Source organism: Sturnira hondurensis, unplaced genomic scaffold, assembly GCF_014824575.4.
Source record: "Sturnira hondurensis isolate 20B ecotype Veracruz unplaced genomic scaffold, ASM1482457v3 Scaffold0020642, whole genome shotgun sequence".
Taxonomy (NCBI): domain Eukaryota; kingdom Metazoa; phylum Chordata; class Mammalia; order Chiroptera; family Phyllostomidae; genus Sturnira; species Sturnira hondurensis.
This window is the reverse complement of record NW_028093273.1, coordinates 1,018,764-1,037,454: the sequence shown is the minus strand read 5'-3', so window position 1 is coordinate 1,037,454 and position 18,691 is coordinate 1,018,764.

The following is an 18,691-nucleotide window of genomic DNA, read 5'->3' as shown; positions in this document are numbered from 1 at the left end:
GGAAAGGACTACATCATCTTAGGCAAAATATCTCTGTGGCCTTGAAGGCTTTAGGACTATAGAAGAAACTTTACATATAAGCCTAATACATTTATATATATTTAATATTTTATAATATTAATTATACATATATATATTTAATGTTAATAACACATATTATACAAGTATATTATGATGTCTGACCAGAAGTTATCTAGCCATGTAAGATGAAAAATGAAGACACTTATTGAGGAAGATACAAGATACAAGAAACATTGTACATAGGACAATGAGGCCTCAGTTCCCTTCAAAATAGGCACCTTGGGACGGCACGCACTTCTAATAGCCATCACCTGACACACCCTATTTTCCTGAATTTCATCGGCCATCTGAAATCTCTTCCCTTTCAAAGTTGATTTTAGTTTGGGGAAAATCCAGAAGTCACAGGAAGCCAAATCTGGGCTGTAGGGGGGCTGAGTCACCTGGGTGATTTGATGTTTCCCCAAACAACTGCATGAGACATGATGCACGAGTGGGCCCTTTTGTTGTGGTGAAGCTGCCAGTCACCAGTTGCCTGTGGCTGCAGGCTTTGAGTCATCCAGTTTCCTTGGAGGAGTGTTCAAGCTTAATGCAAAATTAGATGCAGATTGTTGTTCGGTTCACTCAGTGACTTTGAAAGTGATGGCCACACAGTACACATGCTCACTCAATGGTGTCTACTGTCCCCACTGACTAGCACAGTGAAGTCATCATTGTTCACATGTGCGCATTCCAGTTCACTGTCCTTGGCTGTCAGTTTACATAGATGTTGTGCAACTATTCCCATTATATGAAGAATGGCTGGACTTTTTCTGGACAGACCTTGTATATTTATATATAATAAATTATATAATATACATTTATAATAAATTAGAATTCTGCATCATCTTTGCTATATATGTATATACATACATACATGCAGACACACACTATATGAAGACAAATGGTACATGTATGAGATTTGATACTCAGATTCTATTCTTTGATTCTGAGATCTTGCCTGTGCACTCACATTGTATTTCAATTTCTTCAGTTTAATACATTCATGTTGTCTTTTGATCTTTCAATTTGCTCCTAATTTTGTACAAATTTTGTGTTGTACTTCTCAAAATTTTCTCAGAATTTTGCAAAACCAAATATGAATCCTTTTCACTTTTGTAGACAATTCTACTCTACAATGTGTTGAAACAAGCCTGGGTAAAGTTGTACTTTCCCATACAACTTTTTCATTTAAGTAGGAAAGAAATCACTTGAGTCACTGAAGAGTTTCTTTAATTTTGATCAATTTTAGGCTGATAGTTTAATAGGATGCTTGATTATCTTGGAGAAGTTCTCTTATTATAAAAGATTGCCCTCATTATTTGACCAGTTAAACAGTAGTTCCACTTAAATTTAGTATTCAAAAACTATAATTTATACATTAATATGCATGTATATATACATGCATTTTTATTATGTCATGTACATACATATTTTACCCATTATATTTTAATGTAAAATATAATATGCAGGTATTTATTCAATATAAAGAGTTTTGGCCAATCAATACAACTTAAGTTCTTATTTGGCATCAATCAAACTCCTTTTATTACAATGATTGGAATTTGGCCTCATCAGTTAGAACATTATATTTATTTTAGAAACCATGCTCATAATCCAGTGCACACATTCTCCATATTGGGCTTATGTAAAGATTAATGAGAATATAAAGGTACTTGAAAAAAATTAACAGAGGAAACCTTACAATTATCTTCCTCACATTTAATATACTAACTTTTTTAGTAACTCATTTTTTATTGACTTTTTGCTAAGAATTCAAGTTAGTTTTCATTGAAATGACAATGCTTTAATTGTCCTCATATTTCATCTTCTTAAAACTAGCTGAAATAGGTTTGGGAACACACATACTGGTTCTCATTCAGCATGCAGGTCAGTAGAAGGTAGTAGATGTATGGAGATATGCTAATGGGACCCTCTGGCCACCAAGATCAACCGCACTGGGAAACAGGTTACCAGAGTAGTCTCCTTCTAGATGGTCAGAGAGTCAGTTGAATAAAATTTCCTTCTTTTGTGACTATCTTCTTCCCAAGCATTAAATCTCCAAAATTAGGACAGTGAGAGATCTGGTGTTAGAACAATGTATTGCTCTTAAACTGGCTCTGTACTCTGGAATGCTATTTTAACCAAGGACTGCTACAAATAGTTTTTAGATTTTACCTACATAATTTTCATAAGTCTTTTTATTTAGTTTGCTTCTCTAGAAATGGCTAAAATTGCTGGTGCCATTCCTGGACACTCATGCATTTTTAATTTTTCTGCTTCAAAACTGCATTGTAGACAATTCTCTGGCTACTCAAGAAATTTAATATTTTATTATACCAGTATTTTTCTTATTAAAAATTTCATAATTCAAAGGCTGTGTGTGAAAAATTATCTTTTTGACCAAAATGGCCAGCTAAATTTAGCAATGAATTGATTGCTCTTTTTTTTTTTCAGTGTCTTGTCTGATAACTGAAATTTCTGAATCAACTGGTGTTTGGCTTCACCTAGACATTGCCTAAGCAGGTCTATTTCACAGTCTAGTTATCATGGTGTCTGGGTCACACAAACACATCTGGAGCCCATTTGAAAATTCTCACACTAAATACTAAAGTAAAATGTGCTTTTGATCAGTGAAGTCTTATCAACCCATAAATCTCCTGCATGTCTATAACAAGAGCTATGGTCCTTTAAAATGGTCATTACATAATTGTGAACTTCACTACTTTCTCCCAGTCCACTCATGTCTGCAGGCAAAAATATAAATTCATCAAAAGGCGATTCCCCCAACTCCTTGCTTCTTCAGGTTCCAGAGGCATCAAAAGACTGGAGCGTGACTGAAATGAGCCCTCGGTGATTTGTTAACGTCTTTTAAAGAAACCCATGAAAATCACAGTGACTTAAAAATGGAACTCATGAATCTGTTTTAAAGTTCATGTAAATCTGAAACTTAAAGTTAAACTTGAAGGTCACATGAAACAAAAGAACCAGAAACCTTGGGGTTTCATAGTGTGTTAGTTATTCTGGTTCTGTCAGTTCTGTGTGACCAGGCCAGCTTCCTCTGGAACACTGAATTGTGAAAGGGCATCCAGTTCTGTCAGTCACCTCCCACATACATTCGTAAAATCTCAAAATGCTTTAAGACATGGTGGGTGAACATTCTGTAGTTTTCCCTTTCCAGTACATGACTTTTCCACTTTGGTTTCTAAATACTGACTCTATTATGAGTGAAAGCATTTGTGAGAACATTTTCCTTAAACAGAGACTCCTTACAGGACATTGCCCTCTTCTGCCAAGGGCAAAGAAGTCTTTGTACACTCCACTCCCCTCCCGGGCCTTGTAGGCTCCTTCTAAGTAGGCACTGCCCTCTGAGTGCCACACTTTCCGCGGAGCGTCCGTGCCCTGGGCACCTGCTAGAGAATGCTTCTGCTTCACTGGGTGCGCTCTTGTACCCTCTGCCTCTAGAAGCTCCCAAGCTGATTCTTGGAATCCTTGTGATGATGAAACTACATGACAATCCACGGCAAAGTGGGATAAAGTATTTCTTCTTTCTTGGGTGCACAATGATGAAAATAGCACAAAGCGTGGTTTCTTTCCAGACATGGGATAGAGTTTTAAAATAAATTGTTATTTCAGTTTTTAATGCTTCCCAACACTTCTTTTCTTGAGTCAGGAGATGCTCTGATTATCAGACATCATTCAAAGCCTATGGCTTGGTTAGTGGGTCAGTTCAAAGCCACTTAGAGTGACTTTTTCCCTGGAGGGTCTTAATTGCTGCCACATTTCATTCTTCCATCCTATAACCTAAGGCTTTGGTTTTTTGCTATTTATTTGTTTGTTTGTTTGTTTATTGGTATAATTGAAATACAGTATTGTGTACATTGTGTGTTGCTAGAATATAAAAGATAGGGGAAACAGGGATGAGAGGATGCTGGTCACAAGCTATAAGCTTCCAGTTACAGGGTGATTACCTTCTTGAGCTCAAATATACAACATGGTGACGATAGCTAACAACACTGTATTATATACGTGAAAGTTGCTAAAAGAGTAGATCTGAAATGTTCTCACCATACACAAAAACAATGATAATTATGTGAGGTGATGGATGTATTAATGAGCCTTATCTATTTATTTTTGTTGTTATTTTTTGGTTATTTTATTTTTTAAAGATTTTATTTATTTATCTTTAGAGGGGAAGGGAAGGAGAGAAGGAGAGAAATATCAATGTATGGTTGCCTCTCTTGAGTCCCCTGCTGGGAACTGGCCTGCAACCCAGGCATGTGACCTGACTGGGAATGGAACTGCAATCATGTGGTTCGCAGGCCCACACTCAATCCACTGAGCTACACCAGCCAGGGCTATTTTTTCGTTATTTTAATTCTTGGTTTCCTTCTTGTTTAGTATGAAATTTTAATTTCCAAGAAATAGTGTTGGTTGCTCTCCAAATATATTTTGATTGTCCAAGCATCTCCAACTCACTGCATGTGTCCTATATCCGAGTGATGAACTGAGCTTGTATTCCTTCATGGGAAGCTCCTCAGCCTCTGCTTCAGGGTTAGTCAACTGTTTGCTGGCCAAGGTAAGCTATATAAGAATACCACCAAGACTCAAACATGTACATTTTGTTCTTTGCCTCACTTATAATAGGCCTACAGGTTATACATCATTACCTGTTTTTATTTTGGTTGAATACACTTGGAGTTATAGAATTTAAGGAACTTGCATACAGCTCCATACCCAGGGAGAGGCATTGCAGATTTCAAAGTCAGGCCCTATCTAAGTAGATAGAAACTATGCCATTGAAACTGGGACGTGGCATGCCAATCAGCTTTTCCTAGGGTAAACTATCCTAGAAAAGGTAGGATAAATTACTTCATTTTCTTCATTTACTCTCTCATTCATCAGGAAGTCAGTAGCATTTAGATTCTTCAGATTAAAACTAGACCTCTTTCTTCTTTCAGCTTCTCAGGGAACCTTTTTTTTTTTACTATTAAGAAAATAGCTGCTTGACATTACTTTTTAGTTTATTTGAAACCTATGCACCATCTTACTTTAAAGTGACATCTAGCATTGCTTAGTCATAATGAGAGGAAAACATTTCTTAGAATTATGGAATGTGGGGTTGAACAAACACAGCCCAATACCCCATCTGAGATGTCAGTCTCATGAGCTAAGAAACTGTCATGCTTTACCGTCTCCACATTTGACTTCTAACCATCACCTGAAACAAACGACACCATTTTCAGAGAAGTCTTGTCACACTCAGTTGTTCCATTGTTGGGTTCAAAGCTTCTGGTTTTGCCTGTGCCTTGAATGTAAGAGGAAAATGAAAACATCTGTGTCTCTCCCACACTGAGATCTTTGAGAACCCTTCACGACCCCTTCTTAGAGCAACAAAACTGACTACTTCCGAGTCTTTATTTTTAACTTTATAGAACACTTAAAAATTGTTTGAAATACCCTGTGAGGTAAAGAGAGTGTTTATAGGTGAGGGAAATGAAGTTTAGCAAAGATTAAAGGATTTAAAACTGGTATTCTTCTGACCCAATTATTAGAACTCCTTTCTGCAAGCTTCCCTCCTGTTCCAGGTGAACTGTTGCCATTTTTCTTCAGTCCTGTGCAAAGTCCTCTTAGCACCCAGGCACTATCTTGGCTCATGATGATGTTCATATTCTCAGGACTGAAAGAACTGGCGCAAGACCATAGTGGGGTACACTAAGATGATTTCCTGAGGACAGAGTGGTTACATAATAAAAAATGTATTATTTCTAACTTTTCCTCTAGCGAATTTACATGCAATCTTACCAAGGGTCATGCTCAATATATTTCTATTTCCCTAAAGTTCTAACACTGATGAGAAGATAGAACGGTAGGAGTGTCTCAAATATATTCCCATGTTACCTAACACCATCCTGGTTCAATTCTTTATGATGTTTTTCCTGGATGTTTGAAATATCTTCTTTATTGTTCTCTATCACTGCAGTTATTCCTTCTTGCAAATTCAAAATCCACATTGCTTCCAGGCTTATCCTCTCTGAACTTGAAGTTAACCAAGTCTATGTTCTACTCAAAAGCCTTCAATTGTCTCTCATTATACAGAAGGTAATGTGCAGTTCCTCAGGCTTATCATTTGACTTTTCTAAGTTGCCCCGAACTCCCAAAAGACCTTCACTAATACATTCTTGAATCTACAGGACTAAGAATTTATTTCCTGTTCTGTAACTATGGCTTGCATTTTTTTCTCTGTTTCTGTGTTCTTAAGCACACTGGTGTTTCTCTCTTTTTAGAATTCTGATTGTTTCTTATCTACCTACCAGACTTTCTATTTTTCAAAGGCAATTGAAATCTAACCTCCCCTCAAAAGCCTTCTGGGTTCCTCGTTTTTAAAAACTTTTTCACAACTCTATTATGTATTTATCACAGTCAGCCACTATTGATTACTTACATATTTGACCTTCCTAATACACTGCCATTCCTGGAGAAGAATATTCCCTGTACATCGTGGGCACTTAAAAGGCTTTATATATCAAATGTTAGCATATCCATGTCTCTTATTTATTCATTGTGCATTTCTTCAGTATACCTTTGTTGAAGGACCACAATATGACAAGTGAAATAATTCCATACCTGGAGGGGAGAACTGCACAAATGCATTTAGGTGGAATTCAGAGTAGGAGAATACCACAATCAAGATAAAACACAGCTGGTTGGTCTGTGATAACTTTATTTTAAGCTGTGATTTTTCAATGGTCTTTAAATTCCTCCCTGCTTTTATTTTTCTTAATCATTCAAGTTTTGGTCTCTTGCAGGCTTTACCTGAATTGTTACTGAAAGCCATGTAAAATGTAATGTAATCCAGTACTTTTTCTCTCTTTTCATAGTATGTTGTCCTTAGTTTTCTTTTCCTTCTTAACCATAATAGCAACTATTGATTCCTTCAGCATTTTCAGCCTTTCTTTTCTTGCTTCAAGGTTGAAACAGTGTTTTATTAATATATTTCAGCACATAAGGGGTTAGAGTGTTGGGACTTTTCTGTTAATAAGTGTAGTCAAGGAGTACAAGTGTTAATCCAACAAGAAAATGCAGAAAAATTCAATGGGGACAGATACTTATTAATGTCATCAAACCCTAGTCTTTGGATCCTTTTAGGATAATAGTATTTGGTTGCATCATTATATTTTTGCTCTCATGGATATCCATTTTTATTATAATAAGATACACATAACACAATTTGTCATTTTAATCATGTTTGTGTACATTTTGTAGCATTAATTGTATTTACATTGTCATGCAACCATCTCCAGGGCCTTTTTATCTTTCCTTAAATGAAGCTCTGTACCCATTGAGCACCACATCATCATTCTCCACCTCTCATTTCAGCCCCCGAAAAGCACCATTCTACTGTCTGTCTTTATGAATTCAACTATCCTGTGTCCCTACTCCATGTGAAATTATACAGTATTTGTTCTTTTGTGATAGGATTATTTTACTTAGCATATAAGGTCTTCAAGTTAACCCTGTTGTATCATGTCGCAGAAGACCCTTTCTTTTTAAAGCTGAATAATATTCCTTTACATGTACGTACCACATTTTGTTTATTCCTTCATCTATCTATAGATGCTGGGGTTGCTTCCTTCTTTAGCTATTATGAATAATGTTGCTCTGAACTTTGGTGGACAGATATCTGTTCCAGTTCTTGCTTGCACCTATTTTGGGAATATATCCAGAAGTAGAATTGCCCCATCATCTAGTAATTCTACTGTTTAAGTTTTTGAGGAACCACCACAAATTTTTACATAGTGACTATAACATTTGCTGTTTTTAACAGTAGTGAACAACAGGCCCTGCCACCACTTATGTTCTGTTTTACTTGTTTTGTTTTATAAGTCATAGCTATCCTAATGGGTGTGGGGTGGTATCTCATTGTGGTCTTAGGGATATTTCTGATGGTGGTACTTACCAGATATCACCTTTTTTTTTCACACTTCCACCTCTTTTTTTACTTTGTTCCATGATGATTTCTTTCTCAGAAATGTCACCTAAAGACTTATATAGGATAGAATACTAGATACATTTTGTGAGAAGAAACTTATTCAGATTTGTGAGACCTCCAGATTGATGCTTCCCATTAAAATTGAGCCTCTCTCCCCTCACCAAGGCATTTGTAGAAAATATTCTCATGCCTCTTTGTATCTATGACAACATTTGACATTAGTTTAGACATAAATTAATTTATGTCTAATTCATTCCTCCATTTATTTATTCAACAATTAGTTATTGTACACCTGTGCTCTATTTAAAGCTTCTAGCATCTCTTTCTATTCTCTTTGTTGCATATAGTAAGTAACAAAACATGCTAATGAAATACTTGGGCAGTTTTCCACTGACTAGGTGTCCAGGTTGGTTCTCTGTATACATGTTCTGGGAGGGCCAACTTTTGTAGGGGACATTGCATTGCCTCTTTATCGTAGCAATNATTTCTGATGGTGGTACTTACCAAGTATCACCTTTTTTTTTCACACTTCCACCTCTTTTTTACTTTGTTCCATGATGATTTCTTTCTCAGAAATGTCACCTAAAGACTTATATAGGATAGAATACTAGATACCTTTTGTGAGAAGAAACTTATTCAGATTTGTGAGACCTCCAGATTGATGCTTCCCATTAAAATTGAGCCTCTCTCCCCTCACCAAGGCATTTGTAGAAAATATTCTCATGCCTCTTTGTATCTATGACAACATTTGACATTAGTTTAGACATAAATTAATTTATGTCTAATTCATTCCTCCATTTATTTATTCAACAATTAGTTATTGTACACCTGTGCTCTATTTAAAGCTTCTAGCATCTCTTTCTATTCTCTTTGTTGCATATAGTAAGTAACAAAACATGCTAATGAAAAACTTGGGCAGTTTTCCACTGACTAGGTGTCCAGGTTTGTTCTCTGTATACATGTTCTGGGAGGGCCAACTTTTGTAGGGGACATTGCATTGCCTCTTTATCGTAGCAATGAGTGTTCACTTTATATGGTATTCAAGTCAGCATTTTAAAGTGGGACCCTATACTTTAGAAAATATATTTACACAACATAAAGTAGATACTTTTATTCCACTTAGAAGTGGAAACTATTCATGTCTTATATTATTAACATCATATTGTGAGGTAAGGATGCTTAATAAAGTACTAAATAATATAATACATGAAAAAGGAAACTGCGATTGGCAAACCCAGTTCTCTGGGGGCTTACAACAGTTTTTAATTTGACCTTTATATCATTACTGTAACCAATTTTTGCCTTGCCTTGCCTTGCCTTCCCCTTCCTTCCTTCCTTCCTTCCTTCCTTCCTTCCTTCCTAGAGAAAACAAGGTTGACCGTAAGATTCACCACAATGTGTTGTTACTGTTAGACTTCAAGATTAGCACTAAATAAGAGGTGTCATTATTTTGCATCAAATATCTCCCAAAGTATTTTCCACTAAGCTTTGTTCTCAGAAAATCATTGCCATATCTCACTGTAGAAATATTTCCATGTGTACTTAATTTAAATGTAGTATCAAAGAAACAGACACAAGATGAAAAAGACAATAATCTTCTACCCAAACTTATTCAACGACAAACCAAAGGTATATTTTGTGTTTGGTCCTTCTTTTGATGATCACATGATTTATTTTTGTGATTTATCTTTCTCTCTTTTGGGGGCTTGAGGAGACATGATGCATGTTTTAAAATAATGCAATAAAATAATTGAATACATTTTCTTTGTCCCTGGGCGTATTTATACTTGTATAAACAGTCCAATTGAAAGGGCTGAGGCGGCAACAACCTCTGCTGTAAACTACTATCATGACGGTGCTGGCACGCCCTGGCTGCCGCCCCACGGAGAAGCAGAATGAGAGTTCCAATGGGATGTGTCTCACTAGAGCCAGCTGAGAAGTCAATGCAGCTCACAGAGAGAAGGTCTTTTGGACTTAAAAAGAAAAGGCCCGTGGAACAGAACCAACTAATATCTAATCCTTTGCCAGCAGATGTCTTATAGAAATTGCAACAGAAAGACGTTCTTCTAGAACAAGGAACAAATGCAGCCATAGTCATTCTACCAGTTCCCAGTAAAACCAACTTGGTTGCTTGCATTTATTTTGACCTCTTATATGAGGAGAGGGATAAAAAAAATTGGTACTTTCAACTTGGAAAATCTGGTTAAGTGAAAATGAAATAGCTTTAGAATCAGAATACTAGTCAGAAGCAAGTTCAATATGATTTGAGAGTCAGAGTTTGGGATTTGGAACTTCAAATCAGAGCAAATGATTTTGAAGACAGCATTGGAAACTTGAAAGGGCACATGAGAAGCAGAAGTAGGAAACTCTTGACTTTCTAGTTTCTCTACTCAAATTACAAATAGACTCTGAGATGAAATAGGGGTGCTCTCTACCGTGTCTGCCTGATGGCAAACAAAGTTGAGTAGATTTTGCTCTCCATGAGGAGCGGCTAGAAAAGCTTTCATCAAGAGTGCGAAAGACAGCATGGTTTGGGAAAAAGCACAATAGATCTAGGGTCAAAAGACCAAGGTCTGAATGCCTGTTTCTTCCCTCACCATTTTGGATATCATTTCGGTTATTGTCACCTCAGTTCCTTTGGCCTTAGTTTTCATTTACCTGGAAATGAGAATGTTGTCATTCGTATCTGGGGATAATGCACAGGTGTTCTCTGAAATCTTGCCAAGGATTCTCTTTATTTTAAACCTGAACTCTTTTCTCAATGATAATCTTTTTTTAAAAAAAAACCTCTTTTTGTGCAGTTGAGGTGGAAATGTGTTTTGGGGACTCGGCATCTATTGAACGCAACTAGTTTGTTTTCAACCTCTAATATACTCCTAGAAAGGATTTATAGCTTGGGATAGACTTAGCCATTATACCAGATAAATCTAAAACTGCAGAGCCTTAACTCAACAGAATTTTATTTCTTGCACATATAAAAGAGGTATTTCTTATTGGTGGGCTCCTTCCCGCCATGTGATAATTCAAGGATCGGGTTTCTTCCTGGTTTTGGCCTCATCATCTCAACACATGGTTTCTAACGATGCTGTGCATAAAGCTACTGGAAAGAGAAGGAGCAGAGAGGATATGGCAGGGGAGGATTTTATGAGCCAGCCCTGGAAGTGGTGCATATCCCTTATACTCAATTTCCATTGCTAGCTCTTAGGCTCACAGTGACACCTTTCTGGGAGGATGGATGAGGGATGCAGTTGATTTTTGTGCCTGGAGAGAAGATGACATTGAATTGGTGAGCAACTAAGCATGTCCATTAACATTTAAGGTTAGAACAACTCACACAATCTCTAGTCTATAATATGGTCATGTGGATCATTTTTGTTTAAAGCATCATTCAATAAGGATAGAAAGGTCAAACTTTTCACAAATCCCCAGAGGAATTAAAAAAAAACTTGTAATCAGTAGTAGTGGGCGTGTGTGTGCTTGTGAGAGGCACAAGCAGGAAATGATACTGATTTAGATAGTATAACTTTCCCCTGTGTCTTCTCATGGGGGCTGGCTGTTTGCTTTGACTTTCTGTGGGAGGGAGGCCCTGATCCCCACTGGTCAGAACAAGAATGCTTCAATGGTCATTTGAGCTTGTTTTGGCCAGCAATACTTTCTGGAAAATTGCCACTCTAAGGATGTGGTAAAAGGCCTATAAGAAAGCACAGCCCCTCCTAATTATTTTCCTGTCTTGGTGAAATTTCCTAGTTCTTTTAGGAGAAATGTAAACCATAAAATAATTTATATATGGACAATCATCTCATGGTCTAGCTTTCAAGTGAGAGATTTTAAGATCAAGAACTAGCCTCAGAAAATAAGTCTTGTTAATGAATAAATGATGTGGTTCATGAAGGTTTGTGCATAGGACTCATGATGGGAGAGGTCCATGAACTCAAGGGAACCCATGAACCCATTGGGTTGGTGGTAGACTTAAGAATGAAAGGCATCTTATCACTGAATTATAAGCATCTTCAAGTATCACATAACTGCATTTCAACCAAGACTTTTACAAACAGTTACAACAATGTTGGCTATAGATGTGTTGGCTACAGGCTCCCACACATTTTTATTTCTCATAATATTTTTAACACTGTAAAATGATTTTGTGCACTGAGCACCTTTCAAATTAAATTCATTACCCATTCTTAGTGAATGAACTTCACAGACCATAGTTCATAAGGTTCAGTGAATATTAAAGTCTACGAAAAAGCTCAACATCAGTAATCATCAGAGAAATGCAAATTAAAACCACAATGAGATATTACCTCACACCTGTCACAATGGCTGTCATCAATAACTCAACAATCAAAAAGTGCTGGAGAGGATGTAGAAAAAAGGGAGCCCTACTGCCCTGTTGGTGGGAATGCAGATTGGTACAGCCACTGTGGAAATCAGTGTGGAAGTTCCTCAAAAAATTAAAAATAAAACTGCCTTTTGATCCATTCATTCCACTTCTGGGAATATAGATTTAGAATCCTGAAATATCAATAAAAAGAATATATGCATACCTACGTTCACAGCAGTGTAATTTACAATAGTCAAGATTTGGAAGCAGTCTAGGTGCCCATAAGTAGATGAGTGGATAAAAAGCCATGGCGCATTTACCCAATGGAATACTACTTGGCCATAAAAAATAAAAAAACCTTACCTTTTATAACAACATAGATGGACCTGGAAACTATTATGCTAAATGAAATAAGCCAGTCAGTGAAGGATAAGTACCATATGGTCTCACTTAAATATGGAATCCAATGAGCAAAATAAACTAATGAGCAAAATAGAATCAGAGACATAGAAACATGGAAGAGACTGACAGCTGTAAAAGGGGAGGGGTGGGACCTAAAGAGGGTGAAGGGAGTAGCCAAAGAGCATAAACACATGATCCATGGACATGGACGCACGTGTAAGAATTGCCTGAAGAAGTTGGAAGGGTTGGGTGGAGAGGTGCAAAGAGGGAAAAAACTGGGGCAACTGTAATAGCATAAAAGATAAAATATAATTTAAATAAAAAAGAAAAAATGAAGTCTATAGAACAGTGTATTCAAGTTCCAGATTTCTGGCTTCCCAGCCTCTGTAAGACATTTTGAGTCTGTAAGCCTCAGTTAAGGCCTGAAACTCTATTTTTTTTGTTTTTATTTATTTATTTTTATTTTAATTGTTGTTCAAGCACAGTTTTCTGTCTTTTACTCCCATCCCAGCCCACTCACCCAGCCATCCCCCCACTCCTTCCCCCCACACCTAGTTTTTATCCATGTGTTCTTTATACTTGTTCCTGCAAACCCTTCCCCTTTACCCCTGAAATTCCCTCCCTTCTCCTCTCTAGATACTGTCAGCCTGTTCTCTATTTCAGTGTCTTTGGTTATATTTTGCTTGTTTGGTTGTTTTATTGTTTAGGTTCCTGTTAAAGGTAAGATCACATGGTATTTGTCTTTCATCACCTGGCTTATTTTGCTAAGCATAGCGCTTTCCAGTTCCATCCATGCTGTTGTAAAGGGTAAGAGCTCCTTCTTTCTTTCTGCTGCATAGAGTTCCATTGTGTAAATGTAGCATAGTTTTTGGATCCATTCACTTACTGATGGGCACCTAGGTTGCTTCCAGCACTTGGTTATTGTAAATTGTGCTGCTATGAACATTGGGGTGCATAGGTTCTTTTGGATTGGTGTGAAACTCTGAATTTTAATATGAACCTTATACCCAATAATTCTGATGTAGCTAGTCTTCACACTTTATGAAATATGAGTAATGATGTAATATGACTTGCTCATGTTTGTGCAAAAGTACTCACAAAAAGTTTTCTGTGACTCTTCACATCATAAACTATCATAGGATTATCACTGTCAAGAAGATGAACATGTGTTCCTTTTATTTCAGTAACTCAGCAAAGGCAGGTTAAAAAGGCAGAATAACCTGTGGGTACTCGAAGAGGTAACTTGACCAAACTCCTACTATGTGGTGTCTCCTGTGTTCCAGGCATGGCACCAGGCTTTTTGTGAGGTTGCGTATTAGTATCAATGTAGAAAGTAAACTCTGACTTGAGAAAATCATCATATTGAAATTGTATTTTATTTATGTGAATAAATAAATGGTGACACAAAGCTGTTTATTCTAGTTCATAAGGAGCTAGAAAAGAAATTCTTAATTATAAAATAATTACTTTCTGAAGGCAGGAAGATAATAGTAATTTGATATATGAATGATTTCCTTGTATTGAAAAGTTAAATCCAAGGGAATTTCCAAAACCTGATGAAGATTTTTTGGCTTTCATAGCACTTTAAATGACCTCTGTCCATATTTTCTCTAATTAGAAATTAAAACAGCAAAAGTTGATAATAAGAGGAACACCAGAGGCAAAATTAAATATGGTATTTTTTTCTGCACCATCTTTGTTTTCTGATTGTTCTATGATTAACACATAAGTAAACAAATTAAAGGAGATGATATTTGCTAAATTGTTACAACCAATTCTTAAATTATGAGCAAGATTGATTCATTGGTGAATATGCTGACTGAAGATTAGAATAAGTTTTTAGATGAAGATGACAATTTAAATTCTATTTTGGTTTGAGGTCAGCTCACAATGACCTCTGTAACTTTCACTGAGTTCAGCTTCGGCACCGATAAGGCAAATTGAAATTTGCTATCTTTCCTTCTATTATGTGGTGTCTGAGACCAGAGTAGGAAGGGGAGAAATGGGGCTCCTTTAACTCTTTTTGAACTTTAAAAATATAGGTTAATTGAACTTTAATTGACGTATAATGAATTCTACAAGTTTGAAATATATAACAAGTTTTGAGTTTTCTTATATTTAATTTTCTAAGAAAACATTTGAAAACATTAAGCAAAATCTATCCTCATATCCTATTTTCCCTATACTGCATTCTATACTGTGTACATTGCAGAATAATGTCAGATTGTGGGTAAAATACATATGTGGAAATAAGTCTCAAATGTACCATTACTGATGATCTTGTTTGTATACGAAAAAATGTCCTAAATTTTAAACATTGATTTACATAAATATTTTTTTACATCTCGTTTGTGAGACAAAAAGTGAATATTTACCCTTTGCCTCTGTTAACCATTATCCTGACACATTTGATCTTCTCACTTATTCTAATATTATGTTTATTCTCAGATATATTCCTATATCCAACTCCCAATAAAAATTACCTAATGCCATAAGAAGCAGCTTATTGAGGGTGGGACTGTGGGAGATGATGTAACCCTACAAGAAATAGGCTCTAGAAAGTGCCTCATTCACATCCAATGGGAGCTGGTGGGCACTGATGTATGAGGGGAGGTGCAAACTTAGAGCTGAGGTTTCTACTCCTCCACCCAAACGTTTGTTCCTTTGGTCTTTGCTGCTTCTCTACTGCTAACTTTCACCTGGGGTCATCATCTGTTTGCAAACGCAGACTCTAAAAGTATGCCTCATCGTGAATTTTTCTAGGTAGTTGCAGCAGGCTTTTCTCTCTGAAGTCCACTCTGCATTATCTCTATGGGGAGGAAGCAGAAACCTGCAGAGATGTACAAAGGTTAGACTGAGAAATACTCACACGAGTGTTTAGGCCTATTCTTATCCTTTGGGTTCTTTTTACCTTTATGTGGTTCAATTGTCAACCACCTTCTTTAAGATTAAAACTGAATAATAAAAATTATTATTTTAAAGTTTATTATAATTAAAATTTTAGATAAAAGGGAGTGGGAGAGTAGTAAATGGTAAAAGAGGTCAAATATGTGGTGACAGAGAGGATTTGACTTTGGGTGGTGGGCACACAATGCAATATGCAGATCATGTATCATAGAAACATACACTTGAAACCTACATAATCTTATTAATTAATGTCACCTCAATAAGTTTAATTAAGAAAAAATTAATATTTTAAATCTATAAAATTTTTTAAAGATTTTATTTATTTAATTTTAGGGGGAAGGGAGGGAGGTAGAGGGAGAGAAACTGCAATGTGCAAGACATATATCGATCAGTTGTCTCTAGCACGCCCCCTACTGGGGACCTGGCTCACAACCCAGGCGTGTGCTCTGACTGGGACTCAAACCAGAGACCCCTCAGTCTGTGGGCCGGCACTCGGTCTACTGAGCCACATCAGCCAGGACTACAGGTCTTTTAATACTAAGAAATAGTGTTTCTTAAAAGAAATAAAATAAAAGAATATGTGAAAATTTATTTTATTACCATATTTCAAATAAAAATATTGATAACTCTCTCTCTGGTACTGGATTTGAATTATGATTGTTCTTCTTTTCATAGAAGGCAACTTTCATATGTAAGCAACACAAACAACCTTATAATTTTATGTTCCATTCTTATAATTCTTATACTACAATCCCATTATAGCATAGTGTGAACAACAGTGGTCATTATATCAATAGAATTATCCTTATTCTTAATCCACAAATGCAATGGTAAGGTTACTGTTGATGCCCTTGATAGTTTGGTCACTTAACTGTGAATTCCTGTTCTCCTTTAACCCACCTTTTGGTGAAAGCAGATGATGTTCGACACAGCCAAACGTTGTGTTGCAGGTGCTTTTTATGCATTTACTTATTTGATATTTGCAGCAAGCTTGTAAACTAAGTGTAGTCATACACAGTGAAACAAGGGGAATGCAATGTGAGAAAAATTTTTAAGGTGATTTAATCATTGTGGGAACATCATAGAGGTTTTTACACAAATCTCCTGGTGTAGCCTTCCACACACCCAGGCTATATGTTACAGCCTATTGCTCCTGGGCTACAAACCTGTAAAGCGTGTTATTGTATTGAATAGCATAGGCAGTTGTAGCACAATGGTAAGTATTTGTGTATCTAAACACAGAAAATTTCCAGTGGAAATACGGTATAAAAGATAAAAGATTCTATACCTGTGCAGGGCACTTACCATGAATGGAGTTTTCAGAACTGGAAGTTGCTCTGGATGAGTCAGGAAGTGAGCAGCGAGTGAATGTGAAGTCCTGGGACATTACTGCACCCTACCGCAAACTTTACAAACACTCTATACTTAGTCTATACCAAATTTATAAGGCAACATTATATTAAATCAAAGCACAAAAATGTTTACTGCAATCAAAAAATGCAGTATACATAAGATTTATTAGGCTGCTGCCACCATAACACAGCATACAGTTTTGAAGAAAACTTTTTAATAAGTAGAAAAAGTATGCTCTACAATAATGACAAAAGGTATAGTCAAGTAAACACATAAACTAGAAACAGGATCATTTATTATCATTATCAAGTATTACGTACCGCACTTAACTCTATGTGTTGTGCTCTTGTATGACTGCCCGTGCAGTGGGTTTGTTTTCACCAGCAGCACCACACACGTGAGTGATGTGCAGCACTATGACATTACAAAGTCTATGAGATCACTGGGTGATAGGAATTTTTCAGCTCCCTTATAATCTTATGGACTGCTGTCTTATATGCAGTCCATCGTTAATTGAAATGCCATGCATGCATGACTGTACCATTATTCCAGATTTACAGTTGAGAAGACACTGATGCTCAAGGAGTCAAATGATGTGCTGAAGAGCAAACAGTGAGAGTCTTAGCCTTGCTTACACATAGGTCTGCTTGGCCTTCTTCACTTTGCACTTTGCTGTCTTGGTACAAAGTGTCCAATTTGCCCATCCAAGGACCTGGAGTCTATTCTTAGGCACATATGTAATAATGTTATCTCAGTTAAGACTCTTTGCTCTTCATTCATGCTCTGTCTGGTACGTGGGATTTAAATCATCAACCTAGAGATGACCCTTTCACATACAAAGCTGTCTCCCTCAGTTCAGAAAGCATAATGTGGGGTTTCAAATGAGTATTTTCTCCACATTTCATGGCCACTCCTTTCTTTTTGCTCTCCTGTTCCCACTTTTATTTCCAGGCATGAAACGCTTGATATGCTCATTGCTGGAGATTGGTAAGTTTTATTATTTTGTTTAAGTGAGAAAAACTGAGAAGGCTGTGTGCTCTTTCAGGGTCAGATTCTATTTCATTTCCTTCCCTAGTTCAACAGGCAGAAGTGAATGAGAAAGCATACAAAGAAAGGACTGAAGTTAAAATCAAAGGTCTAGTATGCTACAGAGGCAGGATATGTCCATTTAACTTATTTGACTTCAGCAACCCAGAAAGGCAAAAATGAGAAAGAGAGAGGAATGTAATAATGTGAATGATGCTGGGGTGAGGGTGTGCCCAGTGACAGAGAGCGAATCTCCTGCTTTAGCTGGTCTCAGTTCCTGTTACCTCTAGTGATGTTCCCATCTTACTATTTGGAGATTGATTTGGGGGTTTGCTGACATTTTTGTTAAACAGCATAGTGCAGAAATGCCAGCCAAGTATATCACCCGATTTTCTATCATGGAGGAAGCAGTTGGTTCAGGTGCTTGGGAAAAAAGTAGTAGCCACAGAAACATCTAAGACTGCCAGCAACAGACCATGTTGGACTAACTCAGACATAGTAGATCCTAATATTATATTTTATGGATGTCTTGGTTAGCTCAGGCTACTCTAACAATATACTGTAGGCTGGGTTGCTGAAACAATAGCCATTTATATCTCACAGTTCTGGAAGCGGAAGTTCAAGATCAA